This window comes from Callorhinus ursinus, unplaced genomic scaffold (assembly GCF_003265705.2).
Source record: "Callorhinus ursinus isolate GAN/ISIS: 27379988/994484 unplaced genomic scaffold, GSC_fseal_2.0 scaffold4, whole genome shotgun sequence".
Taxonomy (NCBI): domain Eukaryota; kingdom Metazoa; phylum Chordata; class Mammalia; order Carnivora; family Otariidae; genus Callorhinus; species Callorhinus ursinus.
Genome location: NW_027397066.1, coordinates 65,537,925 through 65,562,902, shown reverse-complemented (window position 1 = coordinate 65,562,902; position 24,978 = coordinate 65,537,925). Strand labels below are relative to the sequence as shown.

The following is a 24,978-nucleotide window of genomic DNA, read 5'->3' as shown; positions in this document are numbered from 1 at the left end:
CATATCAAAATGCTGAGGTATTCCAGTTAGTCTCTCACTCCATTTCCAGATAAGGAAATTGGCTAAGACAGAGGAGGATATAAGACTTGGCAACATGACAGAGACTCTAGAACCCAGACGTATTTTACTGTGGCCTGTCAGGCTTTCCTGATGCACATGCTGTATGCATGGCATGCGGCAGAGCGCTGGTGACACACCACCAGTCCCACAGGTTTTTGTAATAGACACAACCGGTAACTGAAAGTTATAGATGGAAGAACCTAATGAATAAACCACAATTCCCTTTCATCTTGTTGTCTGTGAAGAAAGAATCCCTTTTTCTTAGATGGAATTCTCCATCACTATGGGAGATAGCCCCATCTCTCATGGATCCCATGAAGAGCTCCATGAGAGAAAGAGATTCATTTTACTTTGACATCATTACTTCAACTTTATGTAAGCACTAGCCTTGGGATGGATGTCTCTCAACTTTGGTCTGTTTGGACTGTAAATAGTGCATGTTTTAATGTATTCTAAAATGTTGACCTTCTGCAGAGCGACAAAAATCAAAATTGGAAATTATCTTGGTAAGTTTTCTTCTGAATCCATGGTTTAGGTCTGGGTGTATGAGAAATACGCAGAGTTTCAGTTTCATTTTTAGTGAAATTGAGACATAATAGGATTTACTCTCCGACTTCACAACAAGACTAAGAGCTATAAGAATATCTGGATTCTTTTCTTTTTTTTTTTTTTTAAAAAAAAACTACATTTTCCTAGGACTTTTAACAAGGCTTTTAAGGAATATTTAAGTTTTTGACTATGTCACGCATTCACACAGTTTAAACACGATAAAGTGTGAAAAGGTGCTGTCGTGTGAGAAGTTTCCTTCCTGTCTGTCCCTCTTGCTGTGTTCCACCTACTACTTCCCATCTCCTCCCCAAATAGCTAATCACCTATCAGTTCCTTGTTTATCTGTGCACAGATTTTTTTCACATAAGAAATAATACAGTACAAATATATATGCCTTCTTGTTTTATCCTTTTATATACATTATGGCATACACTACAGAACAACCTGTACCTTCTTTCACTAAGCATTACATATCAGTACATAGTTTCCTTATTATTTTCTATTATAGTTGCAAACTGTTTGATTCTGTGAATGTGTCAGAACTTATTTATCCAGTTCTCTAATGATGGACAGTTAGTTACTTCTGATCTTTTACTCGAGGAAACCAAATAGCTTGGTTCATGTGTTATTTCATGTAACGAATGGAGTGTATCTTTAGGATGATTTTCCTTAGCCACTATGGTAGATCCAAAGGTATGTGCATTTGTAATCTTCTACAACAGTGGATTTTTATTAATCTGATGAGTTAAAGAAAAAGATATCTCGTGTAGTTTTAATTTACATTTTTGTTAATATGAGTCAGATTGAGCATTTTTCCTTGGGATAAAAGCCTTTTCAGATACAAACTCGTGTGTTCAATCCTTTGCTGAGTTTCTCTTGGTTGTTGATGATTTTCATTTAGTGCAAGTACAATAAATAAGTGTATAGTTCCTATTTTCCAATGTTGCTATGGGACAGGCTTTTCTTTTAGGAAAAAGTCACCATTCTTATCTCCTTTGTATTTAAAGTTACAGATGGTTATTTTTGGCAAACCCTAACAAGTCTTGCATCTTTTTATTCTGTTTTTAAGATTTGGCCAAAGTTGAATTTGAACAAATAGAAGTATAACTATACCCAAAGTCCTTCTCTTTCTGCTGCATATGGTTGAAATTTGCTCAATATATTTTGAAAAAAACAATTACAACCCAGACAAAATCCCAGTCTTTCTTCCTCCGTAAGTAATTTTAGAATCATTTCACCAGTCCTTATGATCAGAACTGGAAGAACTGATATTGTGAAAAGAAAAAAAAAAAAAAAAGGAACTGTCTGCAACAGAATCAATCTAACAGTATAGCTAAATGATTATTCTTGTTTCCTCTCTTGGATGTTTGAAAATGATTCTTATTCTAGTGATATACAGTTTTCAGAGATTTGAAAAATAGTGGCATGTTCTGATATGGCTGAACATGCTATAAAATTAACCTCTTGACTTCATAGTGCACTAATTAGAAGAAAAGGAAAAGCCAGAGTGTGAAAGGGGGATGAGGTTGCCTATGCACTGAATATTAATGAACTGATTGATGCAGAATGTATTATTGAGCAGCTGTTATGAGCCAGGCATTCTACTAGACACTGAGAATGTGTATTAGTAAATAAGAAGGGCATGCCCCTTGCCTTCTCAGAGCTGGTATTCTAAACCAGTCCCTCTTTATCCTGATTACAGTAAGAATCACTTGGGGAAGCTTCACAACAATCCAGTGGAATGGGCCCGTGACAAGCAACTCTAAGGATGCAAGTCGGGAACAAATACTTTTTAAAACTCCCCAGATGACTCTAAGTGAAGCTAGAGTGGAAAACCACTGGTGTAGCCATACCCTGGAGATGCCTACAAAACCACAAAGTATTTTGAAGAGGAAGTGGGCATGGAAATTTTGATATGATGTAATATGAACTACACAGCATCGACTTTGAGGCATTTTTGGCACAATGTTTATTTAACTTAAAAAGCAGTAAAGCCTTAAGACCAGCATTCCAGTTTAAAGATAACTTGGAAGACAGAAGAACCGGTTAAATGGCACCTCCAGGAAAAACATTGGCCAAATCCAGACTGTGGTACTTTCTCTAAGATGAATGGCCTGGTTTCTTCCAAAACGGCAATGTCAAGAAAAGCAGAGAGGGCTGGGAGTGAGGTGGAGACAGATACAGATTAGCAGAGAATAAAGAAACAACAACTAAATATAACACCTTGATTACATCCTTGTTCAAAAAATCTTTGGGAATAATTTTTGTGGACAATTTAGGAAACTTAAATATATACTAGAAATTAGATGATATTAGTTAATATGGTTGATTTTTCATAGGTGCTAGATATAGCATTATCTATGTACAAGAATGTCCTTATTTTTAGGAGATGCATGCTAAAGTATGTAAGGGTATCAGCAACTTTCAAGTGGTTTTTCAACAATAGAAAATGAAAGCACACTAGATAAGCAAATACAGTCCTACTTTTTAAAGGAGTTTGAAGGAGGCTGAGGTATTAAAGATGAGAGAGGCTGCTGCATAGTGATGATGATTATATTTAATTAACTACCATTTATTGAGTTTTCTGTGCCAGATACTGTACTAATGACTTTATATACAGGATATTAGTTCCTTTTTAAAACAAGCATTGTTATTATTTTAATTTTACAAATGAGAAAACCGAAGCTTGTAATAAGTAAATAACTTAAGTTCACACTGAGCCAGAGTTTGAACCAAGTTCTTCCTGTTTCCATTATGGGTGATCTTGATTATTAGGCAGCATAGCCCCGCCTCCAAATTGTACTGTAACCACTTATGTGGTCATGGAAAACACACAAGCTATGGACTTACTTCTAGTACAAGAGTCATTACACTTCAAATCCATCTGATGTTTATATGTCTGCTTTGTGGACTGTGTCTTTCTTGTCATATAGAGACCACAGTTAGGCCGACCTGTGTCTAAATCTTGAATCTGTCATTTATTAGACGTTTGTTCTTAGGCAACTTTTTAAAAAACTTCCCTCAGTTTCAGTTCCTCTTCTAGGAACTGAATCCTCTTTATAGGATGTTATGCAGATTAAATAAATATATCGAGAAAGCACTCAGCACAATCCCGGGCATATATAGTAAATGCTTAATAAATGTTAGTCACCCATCCCCCAGATTTTTAAAAATTTAATTTGAATGGCTATGAATGACTCCTGCTTATACAGAAAAACACCTGCTGCTCAAAGTGATTGCCAATGCTGGATCCTGCAGTCATTAACTATCGACTTGGCATCAGGGACCATGGCTTTGAATCCCTAAAACTTAGAACAGGAGAACTCAGCTAGTATGTATTTGTTATCAGTATGATAGTCATTATGATTCATGTATTCAGGCTGTGAGTTTATTAGACATCTGCCTTCTTTTAATTAGTAACACCACAACCCACCGATAGAAGCAAGTCATCATAAAGCTGAAGACGAAACCATGAGCTACATCTGTCCTTGACTTAGGTGGCTGAGTACCTAACTTCTTCTGAGCTAAAACGTGGGCACAGAACAAAAGAAAGCACTTCAAAAATCTCTCTTGGAGCCAGCAGGCACACACTGGTTCAGAATAGCCCTAGCTTGAAACTTAAGTGTTAACATGGCCCATAGGATCTACAACTCCATCTACTTTATGGACAGGCCAGTTGAGAAAAGGGGAAATTTTAAGGAAAGTGAGTTTGGGGAACTACATAGTAGACCAAGAGGTAGCAATATTCTCACTTATTTATTCAATAGATATCGAACACCTACTATACACCAAGTATTGGTGTGGGCATTGATTGGTGTTATAGATAAGGTCTTTGTTTACGTGTACTTTTTATTCTAATTATTCTATTAAAATGTTTATTCCAAATTTAATTCTAGTAGTAATTACATAAATGGATAAATAAGGTGATTTTAGAGAGTGCCAATATGATCCTAAGGGTTCCTTGAAGGGCCTCTTCATTCTTAGAAATGACCTAGGACTAACCTATACTGACAATATTCATGACTGACTCCATGTCCTACAGTCTTGCTTCCAGAGCAGCCTTCCTTGACCCCGTCTGAGAAGGGCCCCACAGCTGTTCTCCATCCCAGTAATGACCACCATCTGTGATGATTGGTTGTTTATTTATTTCCTTGTTTTAAGTCTATCTTGCCCACCTGGAGGGAGGCCCCATGACAGAGGGAACCTTATCTGTTTTGTTCTCATTGGGTTCCCAATACGTTTTCCAGGGCCTGGCTCATGGAAGTTTCTCTTTTCAATAAATATCTGTGGAATTAGGGCAACTGCCCATCCCAATTTGTCTGGAGCTGAAGATCTGCCCAAAACATGTGGTTTTCAGTGCTAAAACCAGCACAATCCCAAGTGAATTGGAGTAGTCAGGTCACCCTACATGGAATGCATATCCTTTGGATAAGAAATTAGTCCCAGACCTTCCATTATTGAAGTTGAATCTCAGATATCATAAACCAGACCCAGAGCGGAGGTGTCACTATGCCATGATATAGTTACTGGTAGTCACTGCCTCTAGCGAAGGCCAAGCCTCAGGGAAAAAATGAAAGTAGATGCCCAGGGACTCTTTCAAACATCACAATCACTAATAATGCAGACAATGAACTCCAGGGAAAGGATATGCCCACAGTCATAAGGTCAGTGGAGTTAGGTCAAGTCTATCACTTCTGGTCATCTTCAAGCCTCTTGCCTGGCTGCTGAGTTATCCAGATGGAACTAGTCTAAAAAACTAACAAAAACTTAATATGAGGTAGCATTTGACAGTGAGAAAACACCTCTGAAATCATGTCATCCAATCCCCTCATTTTACAATTGAGGAAACTCAGAATCTGAGTGTCAGCTTCCTTAGTGGAGAGACAAGTTTTATAGGATCTTCTTTATTTGTTCCCACACAGACGAGGGTCCCCTTGAAATACTGGTCATTGCTCTTGCTCTCTAGGTAAGAAAATGTGTCCCTTCCATTGTTTGCTCTCAACTAGCTGTCCTGTTTTGCATTTGTTTCCTCATTGTGTGTGCTCTGGAACAAGTTCTGCTAGCCTTTTTTGCAAATGACTTATTTCAATATGCTGGTTGTTTCTCCTCAAAAGAATTCCTGTTTAACAGGTTCAAATATTCCCTCATGCCCTAAAAGCTTCTGTAAAAATTTCTAGGGCCTAATAGGCATCTTACTTGTCAGGTGAGATGTTCCTGGAGTTTATGTCATTGAGATACATTTTAAAGGACTGGTTCCAGCACTATATATGGGTTTTTCCTTACCAAGGGAAAGACACAGATAAAAATCACATTCATTTTTATTTTTTTTGTGTTGTGAATCAAAAAATGACAATGTCTGCCATTAGCCTTCATGTGAGAGCGGGGGCAGGGCTAACCCAAATCGCATCTATTTAGAGATATTTTCAAAACAGTATGTCCTAGTTCAACTATTTTGGGGAAAAATACAACTTGTTAGCATTTTAGAAGTTAGAAAGTTTGGGTTCACAACGGCCTTTTATAATATCTGGTGTTTAACTTTTAGCTTAGGAAGGAAGAGCATTTCAAAAAATGTTTGAGTTCTGAAAAAAACACAACAAAACAGAACAACTTAAGACACATGTTTTATTTATCTGGGGAAACTTTATTCAAACTGAGGCATTTTATTTGGCCCTCTGTTATAAATTTCTTGCTGTGAGAGGTATGAAGTTCATACCTCCATAAAGAAGGCCTTGGTCTTTCTCAGGCTTATTTCCTTACAAACTTTCTCTTAGGAGATAATCTCTTTGAAATCACTGAGCAATAGTCTGGGCCAGAGAATTCCTCTTTTCTTCCAATCTCCCCAAACGCCACCTGTACAAGCAACAGCTATGTCCTTCCGCCCCATTGACTCATCCGAACACGTCTCCAAACATATACTTTTGACTCTCTCAACAGAGCTGACGTAAATGGACCATTGCACGAATAGGGAGACATGTCCATATATTCAACCTCCATTTTCCTTTAGTTCTTGACCACTCTTCAGAGACAGCTAATTGGAGACAATTATGTGAATAATTGTAGATTCTAAAATTATCACTAGTTAATTCCAGGCTCTGGAAATCTTAATCATATGCTAGTGGTGCTAGTCTGGGGGAGATTTGACTTTAAAGCAGGTCTCAGTCAAGAATCAAAGCTCTTTTTTGTGTACACTCACAATATGCATCACTGTCTGAGAGGGGATACACGCGACCACACCAAAGAGCAAGAGGAAGCTAATTCTGATAAACTATGTGAGATGTATAACATTCTTTAACAAACCTTTCACACATTATACTTTTGTATGGTGAGACCAAATAAAACTCTCTGCACTTTTGATTGACAGTCATACTTTATAAATGTGATTAATCCGTGAGCAGAACAAGGTAAAACAGTAATGTCATCAGTATAGATTGCCTTAAAACGTAAGTTTTAACTATAGAAGTTTAAGTTTATGCAGGATAGCTACATGAAACTACCCAGCTGTAATTATAAAAATTTGGGTTTTTTTTTTTTTTAGAAATTTACAAAATTTTAAAAAAGTATAAACACTTGTGCACCCACCACCCACAAATGATAATAATGTTTTGTCATAGCTGCTCTATGTCTTTCTTTATGAAAGATATCAAACACTACACAAAAAATTGAAGCTCCCTCTGCCTCCATAATGGTCCCACCTCCACCCCTTCTCAGAGACAGCTGTTCTTTCTAATTCGCTAGTGAAATACAGTTAAACTATATGATCTGCTCCATTTGTTTTTAAGCAGAAAATGTATTTAACATTATGTTTTCCATAGCAATATATAAACATATACACAGAAATGCTGGTTTTCCAATAGAAATATTATTAATTGTCAAAATAAATATTTGGATATTTTACCAAATTAAACTTCACAGAATTATCTAGAAATCACAATGCTGTAATACTTTTTAAAAACTATATCATCTTATTAAAATCAATTATTTTAGTAGATGAAAGAGAAAATACGCTAGGTATATGTTTTTATGGTGATAACAGTAAATGCTTATTAGAGAAGCTTTTTGGATCAACATAATTTCTTGAATATACTTTATGATGTCTGATGAATAGTTTATGCCATGGTTACTTTGATGATAAAGTAACTGAGAGTTTACTGTTTTACTATCTTGAATATTAAATAAGATAAATGGTATTAGCAATATTTAGAGAATTCTAATGAAAAGTACTAGCAGCATCTAGAGAATTCTTTATCATTTCATCAAGAAATATTTAATATCTTGAGAATATTTGTCATCAGTATTTGAAAACAAATTGTACCTTCTACAGTGTCATAGTAGCTCCATAGATGTCAGCCCTGCAGAAATAATTAGGAAATAAAATCATGTAGTTTTTGAAGTTTGGGGCTTATCATCCAGGCTCTTTGACTTACATAACTTTGCTATTATCTTGTTAGATGGCCTTGGAAAGACCATTTGATCTCTCTAGAATTTAATTTCCTTTCAAAAATGCTTTGGTTGGAGGCATGGGGGTGGGGAAAGATTAAAAGAGATGGTCATTAATATTTCTACCAGTTCTAAAATTTTGTTATTCTATTATTCATTTTTTTCCCTTCCCACTCAATGTTCTAGGACATAGATTGGTAATTAGTCAAAACTGAGGGTATCTTCTAGCAAAGTAATCAGACTTAACATTAAAGGCTATAAGAATTTGAAACAGAAAACCTTATCTTAATTCATTTTAAGATCAATTTATTCACAAGAAAGCAGGCAAAAAACGCTAGAAAGAGAAAGCAGAGATAGAGAAATACATTTATATTTACTGTTTGCTATAAAGATTTTATAGGATGAATACTTATCTAAACAAACTCATGTTAAACAATGTTGGACTTACACTCAAACCAGCATTACATTTTGTCAAAATGATGCACGTTTAAGGTTAAGAAATATTTCTTTGTGCAGAAAAAAATAAGTCATATGCAATATATAACCAATGAAGATGATGAGATTGTCTCATAACCTTATGATCAGGCCAAGTTATATTATTTCTCAATATCAATATCCCTCCTGAGGATATTACAAATAATTACTTTGTATGAGTAAATAAGAATTGGCAAATGAGTGAAAGAGTAATGCTGATGAAAAATAGTAACTTTGCCTTTCAGCAGTTCTTATCTAGCATAAATGAAGATCCATTAATTTTTTACATCTCCCTAGGGGATTTTGAAAACCTACTATATCTGTTGTGGAATTTCCCATGGGGTCATTACATTCTTTTGTATGACTTAAGGTCTGAGAGATAAAAAGTGGCAGTGATAGAGAATCACATGGGTCTGTGGAAGAGACGTCCCTGGAGTTATCCTTTTTAGTCAGTTCCTTTGTCCTTAGGAGTATCTTCTTAGCAAGTTTAAATGAATAACTATCTGTAATATTTTTAGTGATCCCAGGAAAGAGAAATATATGCCTCTGTAATGAAACCGTCAGAATTAAATGACCCTCACAGACCCAATGCTCTCCCTAAATGAGATAGTGGCTGTGAAAACACATTGTAAACTATAATAAATGTTGGAAATTACTATTGAGATGATCATTCCAAGACTGACCCAAGCATGTGTTTCATCACAAAAATTCCTTCTAAATGGCAGGGCTATAAAAGTGTTCATGCAGCTGGGCAGGGACTCAAGATCTTCAACATCTAAATCTTCATGTCCGGCCTTCATCATCCTTCCCTCAGGTTCCAGGGAAATGCAGGTACACAGGTCAATGCCAAACACATACACACTTTTCATTACTATGAAATTCCACTGTGGTCCCCTAGTGAGCTAGGTTGGCCCATAGACAGAATTCCTTTCACTCAGGGTAGAAGCAGGAAGAGGGCATGGCACCAAAGCATGCCAAGCAGCCTCCTTTGGCCTTTCACTCTAGGCTCTCAGGTGCTGAGGAAAGGGAAGCCCAGGAGAAGCCCACTGAATAGCAAGAGGAAGACAAGGAGTTTTCTCTCAGGTCTGGAGCGGGGCTGATCTAACTGGCCTGTCCAACATCTTGCACAGTAATCAACATAACCATTGCGGCCCTGTGGGAAAGAGTCCAAAGAGAGGGGATCCCAAAAAATGAGCCCTGTGGCTCCAAAATATTTTTGTCTCGACTTAGCCATACCATGATAGTATTTCCTCATCCCACGTGAAAGGGGTGGGGACGGAAGTGGAATAGCTATATTTCATATTAACAGACCTTGCTTAGGAACTGTTAAGTGATTTTCTCAAAATTGCATTTGGTCATTCTTCATGTTTTTGCTTTATAAAATTCTCATGAATCTTTTGTTAAAATACAAGACAGGCAATGTACATCATACTTAGTCAGTTTGTCTTCCTTGGCTTTGAAAGTGAGAAGGCCATGGTTGTGGTCTAGATTAACTGTTGATAAATGGGGTGATTGGTGCCTTTGTTTTCTTACCTGTGTAAGCTCGGACTAAAATGCCTTATGCTTAAACTGTTCATCTCCATAGTCCAGAGTGACACCGAGAAAATAAATGAAAGAGAAAATGTCAAAGTGTTTTGGGGAGTTACTTGGCCATTTCACAAGGCCTTTTAAGATCCAGAGAGAGGGAGTTCGATGCTGAAAAAGGCTGCTATTCCACCTTGGATATCTTTAATGTTTTTCCTACACTGAAGCTGTGATCCGTTCCCTTATTCTTTTCTCTCTTTAGTCCTATTTTGTGCTCTGGAGCCTCATTCGTCTTTCACAGGGCAAGTTTTACATATTTGAAGGCAGTTATGCTTTGTGAGATTTTCATTTAAAGTTCAAGTGTTTTAAGAAAATCTTAAACAGGGGCTCCTGTGTGGCTCAGTCGGTTGAGTATCTGACTTTTGATTTTGACCCAGGGCATGATCTCAGGGTCCTGAGATTGAGCCTCACATTGGGCTCCATGCTCAGCAGAGTCTGCTTGAGTTTTTTCACCCTCTGCTCCTCCCCCTGCTCTCTCTCTCTCTCTCTCTCTCTCTCTCTCAAATAAATAAATAAATCCTTAAAAAAAAAGAAAATCATAAACCACAATTAATATTGAACTTGTGTCTCAGACAAATAATAAACATTGCTTCCCAAGGAAAACAACTCTAGCTTAAATACATATATCTACTAGTTTTAACAGCAATATCTTAGACATGTAAAATGAGTCAAATTAATGGTATATTTTTTCAGACATTATTTCATAAATCTTATGGTCAGTAATTAAATCCATTTTATAGAGTAGAAAGACCAGAGCACTGGAATCAGAGAGACACAGGTTTAATTTATGGCTTCTTCAGCTATATGGCTGTGGCAAGTTACTTACTTTCCTAAGCATCATTCCTTCATCTCAGAAGTGGAGAAAATAGTACCTATCTCTCAGAGTTTTGTCAAGGATCAAAGATAATGTAAGTAAAAAAAGTAACACCAATATGGTACAATACTCAACAGAAGGTAAAAGGAGTGAACAACATCAACATATATCAACATGGATAGATGAGCAGTCAAAAGTTGGAGGGAACATACTGAGAGACAGAGTAAGATGGACTGTACAATAACATTTAGGTAAATTTACTCATGTGGTACTCACATAAAACAATACCATCATTGTGCATGAAAGGCAGAATGAAAAACGCACTAAATACATTGTGAAAGAGTAAGTGCCTTTGAAATGGTGAAAACTAGGACTTTAGAGTGGAAATGAAAGAGACTAATAATATAAAATAAGTATATTAAAATAAAATTTTAAAAAGAGTGTTAGACATGGATTAGTCATGATGATTGCTCTAATTTTGTGCACTTGAAGTCCAAGAGGAAAATAAGAGAAAAATATGTTTAGCACAGGGCCTGCCATATACTTGAAGCTCCATACAAGTGGCTATTTTATTGAGTATCCTACTCAGCAGGGCTTTATTTGCATCAATGTGACTGGTTTTATAGAGCTTACCAACAATTATAGCGATGAAAATTGAGCCAATGGAGTCAAAAGACCAGAAAGGAACTATGGGAAGCAGAACACAGAAAAAATATCTTTTCATGATAGAGAATAATTGATACCTAATCATCACAGCTTTTATGGAGTACTTACCATTTACTAGGCATTAATTAAGTCAGCCAATACATATTTATCGAGTGCCTATTGTGGTAGACACTGTTCTAGACACTGGAAATACAGCAGGAAATCAACAACTACAATGACAACAACAAACCCTGCTGTTTTGGAGCTTATATTCTAGCAAGGAGGAGAGCAATAATAAGTAAAATATACAATATGTTAAATGGTGGTAAATCCTATAGAGGAAACAACAATGAAAGGAGGGAAGGGCGCTGTGGAGAGGGGGTCGGGGGAAGGCTTCTCTGAGGGACATTGCTCCAAACCCACTTCATTTATTAACTCTTTTAATGGATCTTCTCAATATGCTGTGAAGAAGTGACTTTTATAAATTATGACTGCTGTTTTCATATGAGCAAACCGGGGCCCAGGGTCTCTTGTAAGGTTTGATAACTGGCTAAGCCATAGGACAGGATCGAAATTCGGGCCACCCAGCTCTGGAGCTGTCCCCGTATGTTATCACCTCTCATACAGGGAGCTGGAAGGAGCCGTGAGGGATCTACCAGAATGGGGAACAGGCACATGGTTTGGTAAAACATTAAATCGATGCTATCACTGTGTCCATTTTATATTTTGAGAATCTAAAATAAACATCTTTTGTTTCGGTGAGAAAACACTTAAGAAAGTAAAACAGGGCAAAATCTTCTGGGGTGGTGGGTGGGTGTATCCAGCGGTTATAAAGGATATGTTAAACATTTCCACTAAGAAATCCTGATTTACTCCAACCCTTTTAATGAATTGCTATAGACTCGGGGACCGCAGTATTGCACATGGCTTGCACAACCTCAGATGGCTTGTTTGTTACAGAACCAGGATGGAAAACTGAGCTTGAGAGACGAAACACCCAGCACAACGGCAACAGCTAGGCTGGGCAGCCAGAACCTCTGGGCCTCTCTGCATGGCCGACTCCCACCAAGCCTTTTGGGCTGCATGGTTTCTCCTTTAAACTGCAGAGAGGCTCAGAATGAATTACTGAGTTGGAGAGACCCATTTGCAGGAGAAAAGGAAAGAGTATAATTAGAGGAAGAGAAGTGAAAGGAGGCACAGATGAAGAAAATGAGGGGAAGAATCAGCAAATAGGCAAGGTGAACTTGAAGATGACCATTTCCAGGCTAGGAAGGAGGAGGGGGAGAAGGAGGATGGAGCCAGGACAAAAAGGGTTCCTCTAGCTCAGTAATCCTAATTATAGTCCTATAAGACAGGTATGAATAGTGCTGTTTTTTATATATGGGAAAACTGAAGCTCAGAAAAGCTACTTTACTTACTCAAGGTCATGTAGCTCGCAAGAGAGTCTCCGGATGCTTCAATTTTTTTCTTTCCATGGGTCCCTTTCTTCTCTTGTTTCCATCGTTTCTTCCCTTCAGTCTCTTTTATTTGTACAAGGTGAAGTATTGAGGTTTTTACCTTTTTTCTAAAATAGTTATCAAGTATCCAATGATAGAGTCTGTGGTTACCATGACAACACAGGCTTTACTGAGGACTGTCCTGCCCGCCTTGCCTCCAGAATCATATTTCACAGCACAGATTCCCTTCCTTCGTGGAACTTGTAAGAGCCGCAATTTTATATTTTGTTTGGGTGACCATTTGCTTAACGTTTGTCCTCCACCAGACCGGCTGTAAACTTCAGAATAGCAGCGACCTGCCTACTTTTGCCTAGAGCATGCCCTCAGCGTTTTGCACAATGCCTAGCCGTCGGGCTCTGCGTAAATATTTGCTAAGCAAATGTTCTTGTGGTTTCTCTCAGCTCTCTTCTGAAAGTACATGGACAGTAGTAACCTTTTAGCTCATAATTATGTTAATAGATACTGTATAACGAGTCCGGCCGGTATTTACAGGTAGTACACAGGTAAATGAACACGCACACATACACACACACATACACATGACTTCACAAACAGCCCCGGGCAGGCGGACTCAGAAAGAAACGCACGCCATCTGAGCGGGCCGAACCCACTCAGGTAAACACCGCTGCGCCGGGCTCGGCCAGCCTCCGCAGCGTGGGAGGGCACCCGGGCGACGGTGGCGGGGCGGGAGTCCCCGGCGCCCTGCGACGCGTGGGCGGGTCCCGGGCTCCGGAGGCGGTGGCGGCGTGGGCGGTGAGCTGCGCCGCGATTGGTTCGCGCCCGCCGGGGCAGGGCGGGGCTGGCGGCGGGAGGCGGGCACTCGGAGCGAAGGGGGTGTGCGCCGCGGCTGAGGCCGTAGTTTCAGTATAAACAAGGCACCCGACTGGTCGGGCGGATTTTTTTTTCCCTGTTCGCGCGCGCTTTAGTTCCCTGGTCTCTGATCGCGCTTGTGGGTGCGCGGCAAACAGCGGGGGAGCCGAGGACCCGGGGTCCATCTGCAGGTGGGTTGTTCCCTGGCCAGGCATTCTCCCGGAGGGACCGGAGCCTGGCCCCGGGAATGTGCGGCCGTGCTGCCCTCTGCGCTCTCCCAGACGGCCGGGCCCGGGAGCAGCGCTCCGAGCGAGCCTGGCTCTCAGGCGCCCCAGCTGCCGGGTGCGCCTCGAAGAGGCGGGAGAATCGGGGCGACCAAATGCTCTCTGGCACAAAGCGCCTGGCAAAAGCTAGAGACCGAGGGAGTCCCCTGCCTGGCCTCCGAGGGCTCCTGGGGCTGCCCCGGGAGCGGACCCGGTGCCAACAGGTGCGGGGCCGAGCCGCTGGGGTCCGGGCAGGGACAAGCTTGCGTTTTGCTTTGCTGCTCTCGCCCCGATCCCGCAGCCAGGCCTTACGCTTGAAATCTTGGTAGTTTTTGAGGATTTGTCTGAGTTCTAGTCGCGTTCATCCTTTCATCTCCTTTCCAGCGCGCTGCTAGGCTGTTTCCTTCTACTACTTGGCTAGTTTCGTGTGTGTTGGGGGTGGGGGGAGGGTTGTTTATTTTTGGTGTGGGTGCCCTATAATCTAAGCTCTGATTCTTAGGAAAGGACAGGAAACAGAAGTCATGTGCTTGCCACTGACGAGGCGATAGTTGTTTATCCCTCCGTTCACCTGGCGAATTTGGGACACACCGAGTCTCCTGGCTTTTGCCCGAGCTCAGGTGAGTCGCCTCGAGACACCTGGCTAGGTTATAATAACGTGAGCTGAAGTACCTAGGAGCCTTGCGGCAGCTAGCACAAGAGAAGCTCCACTTTCTAGGGGAATCGTGGGAACAACTTCAGTGCTGTACAAGAGCAAAGGGGGAGATGGGGGGGGTGTCTGGTGTGTACACACCTGTGCGTGTGTGTGTGCGTGTGTGTGTGTGTGTGTGTGTGTCCGCATCCGCATACCACTTGAGCATTGTTTTGAGTATTGTTTCTCACCTTACCCCAATCGAATTGATGCAGTTCAGGCTAAAGCAAGGTAGCTAAGTCATCTGACAGTGCAGAGGGTGGTCCAAGTGATGTAAATAGCAGGAGGAGATCTCTAGGGAGCGACGTTCTCTTGTGAACGTGGAGGTGCCCATCTTTGCCAATGTATTCGGTGGGTATAGATGAATATGCACACAAATTTGTGTGTATGTGTTTGGGCCCAGCATGTCTCCAAGGAGTCCATCGTCAGCAGCACCATGTGACAGCGGCCAGGAACTGCTGGTGTGCGTAGATCTATATTTAGCCCTGGATGATCTCCAAAGGCCGAGGGAGGGTCTCTGAACTGGGTGCATAAAGGGGAAGAGTCTAGGGATCAGGGTGTTGCACTCTTGAATAATGTCTGGTACAGTCAGACTCAGATGGGGTGAATAATTATTCTTTCCTCTTGAAGATAGCAGCCAGAGCTTGGCATGTGATAGCTGTGTCTCAATTTAAAACATAGTTGGACCACTGTGATAAAACCTATGCTAAGAAATAAGGAGGTTACAATTAACCAGAGTGTATGCCTCATTGGAGATTTGGGAGGAATATAACTGATCAGGTGAGGTTTGGGGTAAATATAGAATTGATTTTCAAAAAGAAATACAAATAAAATTTTTTGGCTGTTGAGATTTTCAAACAGAATAAAAGAATGGCAGCTTGTTAGATCCTATCATTAGTGGTTATTTTAATTTTTGGGGGACAGTTGTTGGGCCACTTTTGACAGAAATCAGGGTTCACAAGCATTGCTGTATTATTCCTTTCAAGCAGATTTTCTGGCAAAGTTGAGAAGATTAGCTACTGACTAGCAAGTTTCTTGTTGGCATTATTCCACTACATGTGGGTCAATCCTTTGTTTTCCTGGAGGTGGCAACATTTCTGGCGACTAAGCATACTGGCCTTGTACTTTCTAGTTGTCTAATGGAGTGTTAAATTCTTAGAATTTATTTCTCCCGTGGTTCACTTTCAGTCTCGCTCCATTTTGTGTGGTCCACAAGACATTTTCTCTGATATTACCACACCTGATACCTGAGATAACACTGTCTTTTGGAATAGAAAATCACCAGAAAGCATTTACAATTGTTTTCTTTTTTACCCCAGCTTAGCATCTAATCTAATATAGTCTTAGGTCTATATTACTTAATGTTTCTAAAAATGTATTATTTGTCATAATACATATTTCTTATATTATTAGTAACGTTACATTCTGATAATCTAAAATTAACCACCGGCTAATAAAGTACAATAGACCCTTTCAAAAAAAAATAACAATTGAATAACTCCTATCTAAGAAAAAGAAACGAAGGGAAGAAGCTGGGTGAGTCTATACAGGGTAAGGTACCCAATAATGGCACAGGAAATGAGGGAATCAACATTAGCAATCTCCAAAGGCTACCTGGAAGAAGTGGACTTTGGAGAAGCAATTTGGATGGCCCCAGCAAGTCTCCCTGAGACAGGAGATGGGGAAAAGAAAGTATTCCCCCTTACTTAGAGAAGAATTTGGAATTCCTGAAGCAGGGATTGAGAATCTTGATTCTTATGCCACAAATAATGGAAAAGACATTATAACGTATTGTGAAGTCTTAAGAGACAAATTGTACTGTTGAAAATACTGCTTACGATTTGTGGCATTTTTGATGTTCGTGGTTGAATTTAGGTGTTGCCTCCCCACCCCCTTCACTTTTCTAGAACTACAGTTGTCCTTTTTTTGGTTCTCCAATTAAACCTACTAAAAAAAAAATAGATCTATACAGCCCTTGATTATCTTAAAATAACAGATATTATAGCCTAGTGCTCTGGACAGATTTCTGCCCTGGGATTAAGGGAGATGAGTCCTGAGGCCCTCACAAGTTGTTTGTTCTCTCCCTCTACCTGCAGTATCTATAAAGTTGGTCAGGTGTTGAACTAGATGATCTATGAGTCCCTTTTAAGTTCTGTGACAACTGCTTGATTTTGCTATATTATCCCTTTATGCATTTGTACCCTAGATGGGGTGGAAGATGAAAGATGAAGTGTCTGCAGTTAGATGTTCAGCTACTTTCTGGGTGCAGGGAAATGAAGAGAAGAGAGTGAAGTTTCTTTGTATTGATAACAACTAGGTAGAGATTTAATATTTTCTTGACCTCCTTTTTGCTTTTGTTTTTCTCCTATAAGTGTATTAAAAAATACTAATTATCAAGAAAGTTGAGTCAGAAATTTTTTTTACTTAAGTCAGTGTTACCGTTTATGAAATTTTTAAAAAAGATTTTATTTATTTATTTATTTGAGAGCCAGAGCCCAAGCGTGAGGGGCAGAGGGAGCGGGAGAGAATCTCAAGCCGACTTCCCGCTGAGCACGGAGTCTGAAGCAGGGCTGTATCTCATGACCCTGAGATCATGACCTGAGCCGAAACCAAGAGAGTCAGATGCTTAACTGACTGAGCCACCCGGGCATCCCATCATTTATGAAATTTTTAACCGGCCTCTGACCTAGGTTTTTTCCTTAGGTTTATATATTTGCTATTCCATTTCAAGGTATGTCTATATCTAGAAGTCATTCATTTGATTCAAATTTTATTAGGAAGCCCTTGTATGAAAATCAGTTTCACACAGGGAAAATACAAATTAGCTTTGTAGGGAAGGAAAACACTTTACAGACTGCCAGGATCGTTCTATTTATCAAAAAGAGAAGAATGGAGGAGGAGGGATAAGCATAGTTTTTCGAGGACTTGCAGCCAAAAAATAAAATTATCCTAGGAACCATGTTACATAATAAAATGTAAATAGAAACTTCTGCTTGTTTACTAAATGTCCTCACTAAGTATCAGATCGTTTTTCTGCTGAAATGAATTGGGTTTAGAAAAATAAACCCTTTTAGTAAAGGATGCTCCCCATATGATATTCTATAATTTGGCTTGAGAGCTATCGTATAGATGATCCAACACCTTATATCTGTGCCATCCAGTATGGTAGCCACTAGGCACATGGGTATATTTAAACTTATTTTTAATTAAATTAAACAAAATTAAGAATTGAGTTTCTTAGTTGCGCCAGGCACATTTTAAGTGCTTAATAGCTACTTAGGGCTAACAGCGACTGACTGGACAGTGTGGAAGAGGGCCATTTCCAATATCCCAGAAAGTTCAAAGTTCTTTTTGACAGCACCTAATTAGATCAGGATGATTTTGATTGTCCAGAAGATCACTTTTGTCCCCCTGGGAAAATGGAATAATTAACTCTCATTGTATTTGGGCACCTAAGACCTACAAAATAAGACCGACTGACTTCTTCAGCCAGTATTTGTTTTCAGCCGTACAGCACGAACAGTGCCACTTTCCGAAGCTCAATAATATGCCAAGATCACAAACACCAATTCCTTAGGTTTTTTTTCACCCAGAACTCCAGTTGTCCTTCTACATTTCTAAACTCGCACCCACTGTTAAAGCTGGAAAGCACCAATCTTTTCACAGACAAGGAACGTGGAGCCATCTACTGTTCAGCTCAGGAACTACATGGAAGTTGTAGATTCAAAACAACGCATAAAGAGTATCAAAGTGTTCTGTGATCTGTTCCCACGCAGTAAAGATTTATCTTGTAGAAAAGTTTTAAATGACTTTCCAGGCCCATTTAGAGTTGCCATGTAGTAAAATGTTGTTTTGTGTTTTAATAAATAAACTGCTAACAAGATATCTCCAAGACAAAAGATGACACACTTTTTAGCTTTAATTTTCTTCCAAGGAAACCAAAGACAGTAATTATTTGAGTCACAATCCTTTTCCTCCATCAATTAGGAATTAGTAAAGATTTCTTAAGTAGCATCCAGGATAAATCAAGAAAAATGCAAGTTCTTTTTTATGAAAGCCTGTAACATCGGTAAATAGTACCACCAATTTCATCATTATGGAGAGAAATAAGACCTTCTTTAATAAAAAATACTCACTTTTCCCTCCTTGAGTATGAAATTTACTGAGCACTTGGGGCTCAGTTCCAAAGAATGTACCTATCTGGGAGTGAGTTCCTTTCTGTTCACATGCCAAAGAAGTGAGTTGATTTAGAGTTGTCTACTCTGCATTGTTTGTACTCACAGGAACTGTACCTCTTTTCTCAAGGAGGTCAGCAGAAGTGTAGCGTTTCTACAGTTTCCAGAGCTGTTGCTAGAAATCTCTGCCTTTAGGACTTTCCCTGGCTCAGGAAAATGTGCGAAGATAATCTTCTAGACATTTTCAAGCTCAAAAGAAGCCGTGTTTTAGATAGTGTCAGAAACGTGACTTTTACTTTCACCCTGAGTGAAATCCATAGTTCGCTACCCTCTATGAGCGTGCAGTCTGTCCTTGTATTCTAAGATTCAGTGGTGCCAAAAGGAGGCTAGAAGTGCTTGAGTAAAGCTGAAACATGTGAATCTTTCTCATTCAGCTTTCTGGAACCTCAAGTGAGAAAAGGAAGAAGGTTCATCTCAGCAAAGTGCAAAGTTCCTTTGGAATCTAGATGGGAATGGGGAAACCGGTAATTCCAGGATATTGAATTAAGCCTCTCCTCACTAAACAAATATACTTTCAAAGTTCAGCTGTGATAGGGAGGCCTTCCTCTACTTCAGTGGCTTTGTTTTTTTCAACTGGGACACATGCCCAGCACTTGAACAGAAATGAAAAGATAGTGATCGATATAAAGGCATTGGATTTGTTAAATATTTCACCAAAGTACTCTATGATGAAATATGGATCGAAAGCTTCCCATACTTTTTTTTTTTTTTTTTTTTTTTTGAGTCCTACCTTTTCTAGCTCATTCTCTTAAGTGTAAAGGAAATGCTGACTTGACATTCTGGTAGAGATTTACAAAGTACCTACAGCAGATGTTGAAGGATAGCTTTGGATTTAGTTCCCACACCCATCTTTTCCTCAACCTCTTTTCCAATTTGAAATGTCACCTGAAACCACCTTATCCTGGTGCACCTGCCTTATCATAAATAACATTGTGCAAAAGCAGTCGCTTATTCAAACACAGTCTGCTGTTTAGAAAAAGGCAGCTTTTCATCTGGTGCTTTCGTTGGTTTGAAACCATTAGGCATGCCTTTCAAATCCATTCATCCCTTAAATCACCCAGACCTTGTTTCCTTGCTTCTGGATCAATGTCAGGCTGAACTTTTTCAGAGTCCTTGGAAGAACATGATATATCTTCGTGACTGAATTAGGTGCCCCTGTAACATATCTAGTCTGTCAACCAACTTTTCAGCTTACCAAGTTAATTTTAAGAAAGAACATTCATCTTGTACACCTGAGTTGGATATATCTTTTACTTCCTGTTGGGAAGTTTTCCAACAGAACCTGTGATCTGTATGCTAATTTCATGGCTCTAAGCTTTCTTTTAGCCTGGTTCATTGTTTTAAAAACCAAAGTCTGTTTCCCATTGTCTCATCGCATCTTTCCCCACCCCAAAGTGCCATCTCAATTAAGGGGGAGTGGAAATACCTGTTTAAATATCTCTACCCAAACCAAAAGAAGTACCATTTTAAAAGCCTCTTTAGCTCCATTTGATTGGCACTACCGGAGAATATAAGTATTCCTTGATTTCTAAGGAGCCAAGCTTGGATGTGCTAGACCAAGCTTCCCTTTAGAACCGCCATGTTCTTCTTCTTTGAAGACGATTAGATAAATCATATCTAGGCTCTGTACAGGTCTGCACATAGTGTTTATTAAACTGGGGTCCGAACTCCACAAGGTATATGCAAACTTGTTGGTACATTGCTCTCAGGGCAGTGTGGGGAGAGGTTTGTGATCTCCCGAGAAGTTAAGAGCCACTGGCCACATTGAATATACTGTTTCCCAGGAAATGATTTTAAGGTGAGAATTGCTTGTGAGGTGAGCCTGTCCTCTGCCTTATCTTACTGGTAGTGATTTGAATAAAGTCAGCAGTTTTGTTTTTCTTTTCAAGTATCTCATATAAATCTCTTTTTTTCCCCCAAAGGAATTAACTACTTTGAAGTTTGACTTAATAGTAAATTAATGCCAGCATTTACCCTAATGCTGTTGCACATTCTAATTTTGGAAAAGTCAGGTTCTCCTGAATAAGATTTTGGGTTAGCCAATTGGATTGGGCAAAATCTGCGCTAAGGAAGGGTGGTAGACAGTGGAGAAGTTGGTTTTGAGATTATATTGGAAAGGGTAGAGGGGAGTGGATTGAGAGTTTAAAGGACCCTAGAGACAGATAATATTAATTGTGAGAGCTGTAAAAGAAGGTTTGCTACAGATAAGAAATCAGAACTACCCCGAGATGAAAACAAATAAATGGGATTTCTGGGATAAGAGCAGCCTCGCCCTTTGCCCTTCTTCTGCTACAGAAATCATTAGCAAATGATTCCTGGCGTTAATAGCGCCTGGGGATAAATGCTGTTCTGGATTCTCATGTCCAGCACTTGGATATTTTCTCTGTTTTTTAAAACAAGAACCAAGCTAATATTTAATCTTCTGAGCCTTGTTTTTCAACTCCAGAACTGAAGCGAGAGAATTCAAGTCTTGGATGACAAATCTGAGTAATACTGAACAAACAATAGTTCTTGATGTGGGTAATAACAGGGAAGATACTTGAAAAAAAAAAACTACTATGTTTATCTTCTTAGGTATTTAAGGTACACTTCACAGACAGTACTTTACCATGCTGTTGACCTCCCCTTGTTTGTCAAATGCATTTCTTACACAAGGCAGTTGGTCTTTCTAGAAAATGGCTAGACTGGCCACTTGTTAGAGATTGTCCAGAAATGGGTGATGAATACTGTGATCCATGATCTTTATTTTGGTCATTTGTCTCAGTAAGATTTTTTTACTGGAGATCTATAAAGTAAACATAAGCAAATACTACTCTATTTAATTGAATCTGAGATGCCATCCATTGTAAGATGCTCTTTTTTATTTCATATTGCTAAGGACAAAAAAGACTGTCACGCGTGCCTTCTTATCACTATATGCATGCCAATTACAAAGAGACTAAAACGTAAAGAAGTATATGTTAAAATCCGAAATCTCTGTCTAGATGGGACTGTGCCTTGATGGCAAAAGTCAGTAGCGTAAATACTTCTGTTCTCATGGGAGTATTGCTTCTTCATGAGGATAATTAGTGTCATTGATGCATCTTTGGAGCAATGACTTACATAAAACATATAAGGCATATAAATTGTTCTGATGCCTACAATTTGGGATAGACTGACAGACTTTTCATTTTATGGTGAAATATTACAGGTTCAAGGAGGTCCATTTGTAGTACAACACGATGTAGTATAATAAATTTGGACCTGGAACCTGAAGATCAAGGTTTGAAACACTGTCCTATCTATCTGTCCCTTCTCTGCTGTGTAACCCCAGTCAGTTATGACAGGTTTTCTGAACCTCAGCTTCTTATGCAGTCCAAACAACGAGAGGCTGTCTGCCAAACAGGGTAGCTCTAAGAATCCCGAAAGGCATTTGTAGGCAGTAAACCACACAAACAGGAGCTGCTGATCTCCTCAGAGCCTTCCGTGCCATGCGTCCAGGCATTTCTCAGGTGAGCGGCCTTGAAGGGGAATCAGAGAAGTAAAGGAAGGTGGAATGTAGAGACCTTTCCCTTGCACAAAGGATCTCATAGTAGCAGAATGGGGAGGGAGAGGGGGGGCCTAAGGAATGGAAAAGATGCCGTTGTGAGTATAAGGCAACATAGAAAAATATGACCAACGTGCGTAAATAGGGGCTGGAGTCTCTTGGAGTGACTCAAATCTCAGCAGTTGATTGTTGCTATGTGCAAGTTCAACAGTCAAGATGGATCATAGGAGAATGAAATCAGCTGATTAGCGATAGAACTTAGAGCTGATTAGAAGGCGGAAAATGACCTGAGACATACCCTCTTAAAATTGATTTGTAGGAGTAATAAGCTATAACCCCAATTCATTTACCTCAGTTTGGTTTCCATTGCTATTTGCAGTATTTTCTTTGGTGCTTGGTTGGAGGGGATTTTCTAAGTGTGGATATTTTCTCCCTCATCAAAGAAATCCCATGAGTGAAACATTTCCAAGCAACAATACAGAAGCCTTTTGCCATTGCTCTAAGAATGCTCTCAGAAGAATTTTGCTATAAAAGAACTTAATAGTTTTGTTATAATTTAGGATTTGGGAAGGAGTGAACAAAATTGAGAATAATTTTCTAAATAAAAAACATGTGTTGGGGTGGTGGTGGTGGTGGTGGTGGTGGTGGTGGTGGTGGTGGTGGTATATTACCTTTTGAAGTTCTCACCACCGTGAAGCACCAGGTTAGGGTTTCATTAAATCTGAGTCCTTGGTCAGACCTGAGTCCTTGTTGCTTCGTGGGAGTAAATAATTGAGAAGTACAGATACTTGTGGCTTTTGGTGCTGATTCCTTGAAAGGGAACTGGGTGACCCTTGACTATCACGGGCTAATGGTTACTGTTAATAAACCGAAGGCAGCAGGGGTGCAAGATTCACGGGGTGAGGGGCTTCCACTGGGTTCCTTTGGTGCTGTAGCCACAGCACTGTGAGATCTTAGCCTGGTCACTTCGTTCCACCTTCAAGGGTTTGCACATTAATAAAAATAGGAGCTCGGAGCAGATTGGGCTTTGACCTCTTCCATGACTGTTTTTGCAGTCGTTGCTAATCACTTAGGTCACACATTCTCCCACCTAGTTACAGCCTTTAAATTCTTCTCACTCACCCACAGGCCGCTAGGCACCCACTTCTAATTGATTACAGTTGGAAAGTGAAATGAAATCTCTTTTTCATCCCGGACCAGATGATTTCTATGATCCTTTTGAACTTTCAACATTTTCTGATTTTTCTGAAACTCCCAAGTTTTTGGCCAGCCATCTCCCCAAATCACTTTATTAGGATGGTTTCAGTAGTGATGAATAGATGGAGAAATCAGAGAAAATTCATGGTTCTTGGCAGAAAAAAAAAAAAAAAAAAAAACTCAACTCCCAGAGTTCCACCTGTGATCCTGCTCATGAAGGACACTGTATGGTTTTTAACCATCTAAAGCTTTTTTAAGCCAGAAGTAGGTAACCAAATTCAAATGAACAGTTCCCTCCAGGCTATCAGGCAAAACTTTGAGGCGCTTCTCATCTCAGGTCCCAGAGTCTCAGTTTATGGACATTTTGAGTTTCTCAGGGCAAGGGTAGATGGGCTCTTTTTTTTATCTTCCCACCAAGGACAACTCATTTGCAAAGATTATATTGCACAAGAATTGTACTCATAGAAAACCGGCAATTTGATGAGGACAGAAACACACTTTGTCCACTGTCTTATAAAATGTTAACATGGAGTTATTTATTTAACAATGATTTCAACTAAGCGTGGAGCATTTGTGTTAATGTTTACATCCCATAGTTCCTGATCCTTTGGCTGTTCTGACCTTGTCCTGCCTCAGCGAGAGGCATGGCAGTGATGATGCAGGTAGTGACAAATCTCCCAAAGTGATCATCAGTCAGTAATCAATTTCTCCCCATTGGTGGCTGGTTTTTCCCTTTTGCATTCTCCCTCGGCATTGGTTTGTGGATGGGATAGAGTACAAAATGCTGAAGCTTATCTTCTGTTTCTTTTTCTTGATGCTTCCTTCCCTAAATGCTGTTTTCATCTGCCAGGTTGTCCTAAGAGTAGATTTTTTTTCCCAACACCCCACTCCGTGGCCACGCTTGCCGAGGCACGGCACGCGCACATGTCCCCATTAGCTGGAGTGGGAGCAGATGCACCTGGAGTGAAGGATGTGCTTTCTCACACAGGGCTCCACACCCCTCCCCCATCTGGATGCAAATATCTTTTGGCATCTCAAAAAGAAGGATTAGCCCAGGTTGTGTCCTCCTGCAGCCTCCACATACCCTGTCCCCGTCAGTCCAAACCCTGGAGTTGGCTTCCCGCATTGTTTGCCTTCTGAAACTCTCAGTCTGGCAGCTCCTGAATGCCTCCATTGTCCAAACGTGCTGCCAGAAACCGA

The 24,978-nt window shown here is 39.8% G+C and overlaps 1 protein-coding gene across 2 annotated transcripts in view; it reads left to right on the top strand.

The window, feature by feature from the left end:
- The window catches only part of RASGEF1B (RasGEF domain family member 1B), a 442,258-nt gene that overhangs the window by 390,494 nt on the left and 26,786 nt on the right, over positions 1-24,978 (top strand). The window contains exon 1 of one of the 2 annotated variants that reach the window (XM_025887321.2): positions 13,931-14,060. The exons of the other annotated variant lie outside the window; for it this stretch is intronic. The gene's annotated coding sequence lies outside the window, so the exon portion shown is untranslated. Of the gene's footprint in view, positions 1-13,930; positions 14,061-24,978 lie in introns of those variants that run through there. 2 annotated transcript variants of the gene reach the window in all.